Raw genomic sequence first — 9,231 nt, 5'->3', positions numbered from 1 at the left:
TCTCTCTCTCTCTCTCTCTCTCTCTCCACACACACACACACACACACACACACACACACACACACATGCATACACCACACATACACACACACATGCATACACCACACATACACACACACACATGCATACACCACACATACACACACACACACATGCATACACCACACATACACACACACACACACACACACACACACACACATGGAATACCCATTTACTAATTTCTCTGCACCCTCCCAGACAAAGAGGACTCTGAGAATACGGAACTCTTGGCCGAAGAGACTTGATCGTCTAAAAGAAAGATAGACAAGACATGCAAACACACAAGAACGAAAATATCTATAAGGGGAAGCACATTGGGTGGGGCTGAAGTTGGCTACAGGGAGGTCTCCTAAGAAAGAGGATTCTAAGAAGTGATCAGGAAAACGACACCTATAGTGCTGTAAGGAAGCGCCTCCCCACCCCACCCCACCCCCACCCCAGCCACCGGAGAAGTGTCTGTGGAGAGGTCTGTGGAGAGGTCTGTCCAGCATGCCCTGCTGTCCTAACTACTGCAGACACGCAGAGCAGTCTCCATCTTGGATAACTCAACCCTAATGAACATAAACATAGTCATTAGGTTGAATCAAGGAGTCAACGGGCCACTAGAACCAAGTCCCTGGCAGTTCTAGTCATTAAACGGCCCTCACTGAGGCCCAGCCATTGTGAACCAGAGACCAGCTCTCCCATGTGTCCTGTCCCAAATCCTAGCCCAAAGAACTGAGTAGGGTCCTTAGCAGAAGGGGGTTAGGGTCCTGGAGGACCACTGAGGACTTCTGGGGTGCCCCAACTCCTTGTGAATGCTACAGGCTGGGGAGCACTGTACTCCCTGACTCCAAACACAGCATGGTCTAGTTGAAGTCAGATTCCATAGGGCCTCCAGCTTTGCTCATGAAAATGAAATCTGAGCAGTACTGGACTAGGCTACCCCATCCCTGATGTCGTGGGTTCCTGAGGTGGGTTTCAGCACTTAGACAATTTTTATAGACAACCATGGACCCCCAACACACAAACACACACACACACACACACACACATACACCACACACATACACCACACACACACACACACCACACACACCACACACACACACCACACACACACACACCACACACACACCACAAACATACACCACACACACACCACAAACATACACACACACCACACATACACACACACACCACACACACACCACACACACACATACACACACACACACCACACATACACACACACACACACACACACACACACACACACACACACACCACCCCTTGCACTTGGGTATGATCTACTCAGCAAGTCTGAATACCTGCAAACAGTGCCAAGGGCCGGGAGTGCCAGGGTCCCATCATAACTGTGTGTTTGACCCAAGCAGACCCAAGAAGTCTCTCTACCTAAGGATTTTTAATAAAGACGTGGAGAAGAGATCGTGAGTCACCTCAGGTGAGTGGAGACCCACCCCGCATATACATTCACACACCTGTATACACAGGATCCCCCCCCACCCCATATGCATGCATGTGTCAACTAAAGACCGGTCTGCCCTTACCTCCAATGCAACGCATGGGCTCGTCCACAGAAGAATCCCAGAGATGCCAACCACCAGGTGCCTCTGTGGGGTGTTTCACACCCACACAATGGAAACTAAATGAAATCTTGGCAAATTTTAAAGAAAACAGGGCTAATTGCTACTGGCATTCTCCCTAGTTGAACGAGCAAGCTCCGGGTCTAATGACATGCGTTATTGTAGTCGGCCTGCCAATCACACTGAAATATTTCATTTTTGACATAATTACAGTAGAATACCCACAACCCATCAATACCGGGATAAGGCTAGATTGATACTATGTTTCCAAATGGGACGGGAGAGATTCACCATAGCTTTTGTCTGGGGGGACAGGCGGGAGGGGCCAGGTGGGAAGAGAGGCCGTCTGCAATGTTACTCACGGGAGGCGGGGAACAGACCCCACGCGTGGGACCATAATGAGGAATTTTCAGTTATGCAAGTCTCAGGTTATTTTCCCGGTGCCACAAACCCAGAATGAAAGCCATAACCCAGGGCCTTTGTACTCCGTGGTACCGTGGGAAGGGGGCCTATTGTGAACCTCTCTTTTATGTTAACCTACGTCGTTTCTTTACTTGTTAGCTCCTTGCCGTGGACCTTTTTATCCACACGCATGAGTCTCACGGGGGAACAGGCCAAGGAGAAACTGCACAATTTGGACTTTCAACTTCTCCCAGTGGTGTGTTGGGGACCCCATCGCCCACCTCTGTCTCAAATCCCTTCCCTACCTCTACCCCAACCCCAACCTCCACCTTTGTCTCTTTCTTTCCAGGTAGAGCTTTGAATGGAGCCGGAAACAAACCGGAAGACAGGTTGTCCTCTTTTGCAGGTAGTTCTTTCTTATGGCCCTCCCCTCCCCCACCAGTAGGGGTTGACTATGAAAAGAAGAAACCAGCTTTGCACCAATCCTCCTTCTAAGATCCGGTGAAAATCTACTTTGGGGCATGTTTGACCGTGGAGAGGTTCAGTTCAAAAGCCAAATCCTGAGGGGGTGGGAGGAAGGAGGTTAAAATGGGAGGATGGGCATGGGCTATGAGGATTAGAAGCAGCTAGACGTGATGGGGGCCACACAGTGCAAAGCACCTGCTCTCTTTCCCACAAAGAAAGTCACAGAAAACTCCACCAGCTCTTGGGGCAGACATATCTGATGGGCAGGCACAGAACCAAGCCATGCTACCTCCAGAAACATTTGCTTTTCTTTCAAAATCTTTCAGTTTATGGGAGATGTTTCTAGGCACAGTATTCACATATATCTTGATACTAAAATGGGCATTCAGTAAAAAAAAAAAAAATCTAACTTTGAAAAATAGTACGTGGCTGGGGAGAGGGACTGCTGGGTCCCCTGGAACTGGAGTTACAGCCAGTAGTGAGTGGTGATCGAAGGCGCTCTGTAGAGCGGTACGTGCCTGGAACTGCTGAGCTCTCTCTCCAGCTCTCGGAGATCTTCCTCCTTAATTACATTCTTTATGAGTTGTGTGTGAAGTGTAAATAGTAAACATCTTGGGCATTTTTGGCTCAGACAGAATCCAGTACAAACCAGTTGTTCCTGAGCATCCATGTGGGTACTGGTTTCCAAAATCTCTGTGGATATCCACAACCCTTATTTAAAGAGGCATGGTCCAGCTCACATTCTCCTACAAACCACCAATTACACACAGAGGTTCACAGCAAAGCCATGTCAGTAGCTATTACACTGTGCTGTTCAGGGATGCCTAGCCAAAATGCTATAGTCTATACCTGTTCGATAGAGACACAACTGTGTTATTTTTTCAAATATTTTTTCCATCCGTAAAGGTGACACTCAAGGATACACTGTGGCCTTTATTCCACTCAGCAGTTGGACTAAGCCAGGGTCAGAGCTATGAAGCCAAGATCTGGACAGCTATGGGCTCAATACAGTCTTCTTAACAAAACCAGGCCACTGGATCCTAGGTGGAAAGTTGCAAAGCACTGCACTATGATTTTAGCCTGCTGTTTTCTATGGTTGGACATTTTGTGGTGCAATTTTTTTTTGTCAAAGTCATCCTTGGCTACGTAGGGAGTCTGAGCCCAATCTGGGCTAGAGGAGGCCTTATGTCAAAGGGCAAGAAAGAGAAAGAAATGCCCCTTGCTATGGTCTGGCTATGCCCCCCTTCCTCCCAGGTCATATGTAGAAACTCCCAATATAATCAAATTGTATATAGAACCTTGGGAGGGCATTATGGATGAGATCAGTGACCTTATTAAAGGAGTAACAGAGTTTTCTTGTCCCTCCACCCTGTGAGAACCAGAACCAGAAAGTGTGCTCTCACAGGACACTGGATCTCCTCCCTTGATGATCTCCCTCCTGCTATACAAGGCACCACAGTCTGGGATTGGCAGGCCATCAGGTCTACAGATCTGCCTTGGAACCCCTTCCACTGCAAGAAGCAAGATGTCAATGTCGGGAGGCTTTGGGGACACACAACTTGGCAACAGTTCTTATCTGAGCAGAGTAAGAATATTCATCCTGATTGATGAAAAGAACATAGGCCTACATGATATTCTGTGGAAGGGCAGATGCCAACACCTATGAAAGGGAAGTAGACCTTCTAGACTGAAGCCGGGCAGAGAAGCTAAGGGCACCCAACATATCAGTGAAAAGATAAACAGGAGTGCATTAAACTCCTTCATCAGCACTCGGGGTCTTAGCTGAGTCTTCAAACATCCAGACGTGTCTTCTTTCAAGATAGAGGAACTGAGAAGTGAGGCAAGAAACCTGGGCACTGAGAGAAGATGGAGGCATTGTTAGCGCGAGTTAACAGTGTCAATGGAAAACCGTACAGGAAGTGGTGAGACGTGTCCCACACATAAATGTTTCCGTCCTGTGTTTCAGGAGATCGTTGCATATGCAAATGATGATTTGAAAATTCTAATCGAAATGGGAGTAAAGCAGAGAATTTTTATGTAAAATTAGAAGAGTAATCTTTTTTTAAATATTAGTTTTCAAATGAAGACCAAGGACAGGGAAAAGTGGGAGGAGACTCACGTGGCAGCCTAACCCGCCTAATGCAAACAGATGCACGGAATTCCAAATGTTGCAACTGTCCTTGCCAAGGCACTATGATTGCCACAATATATCCTGGGATCTACTACAAAGTATCTTTTTAAAAGAACAAAACAGGAAGCACAATGGAAACTGCTTTTCTGACCCCAGTTCATTAAAAGCCGGAGGTGCTAGCAACATTGAAGCCGGTGAAGTAATGTCACGTGGGTTGAAATAGTCAGATACCTTATAAATACTCACGGGTCACAGAGAAAAACGTACTGAAATTAAAAACTATTAAGATGTGAACAATGAAGGAGCTTTACATAATGAACAACACTTCACAGGCAAAATAAGACCCTGAGGAAAAGTGATAGTTATAAACCTTCTAGTTGGAATAAGAAAGATGGAAACGAGAGCAAACATTTATCTCCGGGGAGTGCAGAGGTGGGGGAAAGAGTAAGCCTGAAGACAGAAGAGATTAATAAACAAAATCAGAGTTGATAGAAGAAAAAAAAAAAAACAGGAAATGAACAAGTGACAGTCAGTAAAACGGGAAGCCCGGGCCTCAGAAAGCAGTCACCATGTCACTATTTTGAAATGGATGCCTCACGGAGATTGAAGGGGGAGGTAGGGAGGAGTCATAAACAGACAAGTAAAATCCATGTACATCTGATGACTCTGTGTGTGTGTGTGTGCGTGTGCGTGTGTGTGCGACATAAAGTACATGTAGACCCAGGCCATATGTCATCCTGAGGAAGAGCGTTTGGCCTTTCCCAGAGAATAGAGCCACGCAGATACCTGGGAAGAACATCCCACGCAGAAGAACCAGAAAGTGTGAGTGTTCCAGCTTAGCTGGTGTGTTTGCAAAGGAGACAAGATAAGGTGGCTCAATTGTTAAGAGCACTGGCTGCTCTTGCAGAGGATCTGGGTTCGATTCCCAGCACCCACAAGGCAACTAAAAACTATCCGTGACTCCGGTTCCAGAGGATCTGGTGCCCTCTCCTGGCCTCCTTGGGTACTGCGTGCACAGAGTGCCCAGAGGTTCGTGTAGGCAAGACGCAAAAAATAGAAATAAATTTACTGTAAAAAGTGAGAAATCTAGACACTGATGAAGGAAGACCAAGGGAGGAGAGAGGTAAGGGGAAACAGGGAGGGGAAAGACCTGACAGAAATGGAAGAGAAGGGCCTGGGGTGTCCTTCAGATGGCAGAAGGGTTGCTTAGCATACAGGAAGCCCTGGGTTCTCCCTGTCATCACACAAACGAGAATTGGGCATTTGCTGGCTTGCAGTCCTAGCACTTAGAAAGGAGAGGGAGGGGAATTGAAATGCAAGGTCCTTCTTGTCCACATAACAAGTTCAAGGCCAGCCTTGGCCTTATGAAACTCTGTTGAGGCGGAAGGAAGGAGAGAGGAGAGGAAACTTGAGACAGAGTAAATTTTGAATTAAAGAAACATTGTAACTCCATTGAAGTACATTTAAACTCTGGATGGAATGGACATTTTCTACACAAACATATCATTTAAAAGAGATACAATATATCTTGTACAAAACATACTTGACCTGATAGTTACAAAGACTCTGGAAGCAGAGCTTAGTCATCATGCATAGCCTCAGAGGTCATAGCAAACCACAAAAGGAGTAGCTCACACCAAAGGAAGCCTGACGATCAATCGCTGTCCAGAGCTGGGACCTGCCAACTCTGCGCCTCAGACCCAGGTCCCTTCTGCTTTCTGGATCTGCCAGGCAACCTGCTTCCAGCTGCCTCCCCAGCAGGCTCTCTTCCAAGAAGCAGACTGAGGGGAGAAGGCAACGCCCACATTTCCAGGCCCGCGCCAGAGTGATACCCACACATCTCTTGGTCTCTCTCACAGCCTGAACTTGGAAACTCAGCCACATGTAGCCTTCAGTGAAGTGAGTTAGGACAAATGTCTCATTCCAAGCATTTGTATCCACCTACAAGCCCAGGGCTCCCTGATAGCAAAGACAACCTGTTTGTGTACAATTTAGCACTCTGCCATGCTAGTCAAAGCCTTAGAAACAGTCACCATGCCAGATGGCTTCAAGAACAAATCCTCCCAACCAAACTCTCAGAAAAAAAAAAAAAAAAAGAATTGCAGACATAGGAGCTGAGTTCCCAGGACTCAGGGAAGAACAGACAGTTCCCGGCTCACCCTTTCAGGTTAGCACAACCGGGATACAAAATCAGCCCCAGGACAGCAAGCACTTACAAACCTAGACACACATCCTGAGTAAGCCGTGTCCCTACAGTCCGATAAGAGAGCCATGCAGCACGGAGGCAAAAAGTCAGCTCTGCTATTTTTCATCCAAAGTGGAGAAAAGTCATGTGGTTATGGCTAAAGACAATCAGGGAAGATGGAGTCTCCAGTCTCAGGCTTGAAACAAACCAAACTGCCGTTTGTGTCTCTCGTGGTTATGGACAAATTCCTGTCAAGAAACCATGTAAGAGAAAAAGGGTTTATTTTGATTTGTGATTTAAGGGTGCACGACCCGGGTCCTCCACCATGGCTGGGAAGATGTGGTGTTCGACAGGAGGGACTTGAAGCTACCAGCCAGGGCTTGGTTTCATCTGGTTGCTCCAGGAAAGAAAGCAGAGAGGAGAAGCAGCAAGGGGATGGGTGAGGGTGGTGGTGTGGAGGGGTGGGGGTTGGGGAGGGTGGTGGTGGTGGTGGTGGTGCAGGGGTAAGGGGGTGGGAGAGTAGGGATGGGAGGATAAAGCTTCCAGCCCCCTCCCTGCAGGCTCCCACTTCCTCCAGTTAGCCTCTATCTCTAAAAAGTTCCAGGAGCGGTGCTGCTGGTTTGTTAAAATGGAAGAGAATTCATTTGATAATATTGTTTGTGGCAGTTTGCTCCAGAATCTTAATTACTTTCCCTTTGTTCCTCTTATACTGGCCCTATGCCCCCCCCCCGCCACCCGCACCCACTCCCCCCCCCAGCTCCCTACCCCAACCCCTACCTTCCCCCACCCCATACATCCTTATTAGCTGGGCCTCTGGCAGCTAGATTAGAAACTACTTCTCCAAGCCTTCCTTGTAGTTGGAAGCAATCAGGTGACTATGTTCCAGCCAATGGGCTGTGAGCAGAAGTGCCGCCTACAATAGTCTTGGTGTTTCCTCAGGTAGAAGCTGTTGGACAGAGACTTCTAGCCACAGAGCCAACCCTGCTGCTTAGGGAGCTTGTGAACTCTTACACAGAGAGATATTAGCTTCTGCCCCACTGAAGGCAGTATGTTTGGAATCTCTTAGTGCTCCTGGGTTGTCTGGGCCCTAAGTATTCTAATACGGTCGTCTCCAGACGTGTCCACTGACAGTTGGTGCCTATGGCAAGTCATGGACAGTTCCCTCTGTGAAGGCAGGGGCTACAAGGACATTTGCCTTCCGCTTCATTAGTCAGATGTGACTCTCCCCGTTGGAAGTGCTCCATCGCTGTGGCCAGCAGCAGAGAAAACATAAAGGGGCAAGAAATAGACACCGTTAGGAGATGTGCGCGCCATGTTTGAAAAACACTAAGCTGTTTTTAGAAGCTGGGCTCTGCTATCGAAGGGCTTGTGTTGCTATACTTAAATACTTGTGGTTAAATATAAACACTGATCGACAGACATGAAGAAATAGCTACCAGCTCTTGTACAAATGGCAGTTTTGCAGAGGACCTGGTGGCCCTTTGTGAAATGCTGACATAACCTAGTCAGGACGTGTCCTCAGGACAACTCTCTCTCTCTCCATTAGGAACACATTTTGAGCCCTACCGCATATTTTGTTTGTTATTTTCATACCTATGACAGATATCTGAGGAGACGCAATTTAAGGAGAAGAATTGTTTATTTTAGTTCACGGTTTTAGAGATTTTGATCCACAGTCCTTGGTCTGTAGACTCTGAGCCTGGCTGTGGTGAGGCAGAAAATGATTCCCGAAGGGAGCACACGGCAGAGAACACAGAACGGACAGTGTCAGAAAGGGGCCGGCAAGATACAGCGCTCAAAGTCACCCACTTCCTCCAACAAGGTCTGCCCTTCCCAGTACCGCCTCACACTTCGACCTCATCAGTGGACTAGTTGATCCAATTGGAATACCCTTGTAGACACACCCAGGTGTGTGCTTTCCAGTCCAACCAACTTGGCAACCACCGTGTATAGACAATGGATTCTAGTGAAACTGAAGAGCTGAGAATACAGTTCTTACTAAGTGCCAGGTCTGCAAACCTTTCTAAGAGAAATACAAAACATGGAGACCGTGAGGTAAACAGTGCCAGCATCTCCTCCACATAGGTCCCTTAGCTCTTTCTGACATCCCACCTTCACCTCTGGCATCTATCCATTCTGTCACCCCCTCTCCCCTTTTCTACCTCATCTGTGAACTTCTTCCCCTAGACTTTGGTTTCAATGTTATCTTATTGACAATGCTATCTTATTTCTATAAGGGCCTTCCTGGTATTCAGTCTCTGTTACACAATATCTGGGCTGAGGCATACCCTACCTACAGAAATGCAGTAGGAGGGACTCCCTGGCTGGAAAGAGCTAACAGTTCAACTTATTTAACAATCCATCTACGGTCTAAGGCTTCTCTACAACTTGCATGTGAACAATTCCAATTCTGTAGAGAC

This window comes from Rattus norvegicus, chromosome 6, assembly GCF_021556685.1.
Source record: "Rattus norvegicus strain SHRSP/BbbUtx chromosome 6, alternate assembly SHRSP_T2T, whole genome shotgun sequence".
In the NCBI taxonomy this organism is placed as follows: Eukaryota; Metazoa; Chordata; class Mammalia; order Rodentia; family Muridae; genus Rattus; species Rattus norvegicus.
The sequence above is the reverse complement of the archived record's forward strand: the minus strand, read 5'-3'. Positions refer to the sequence as shown.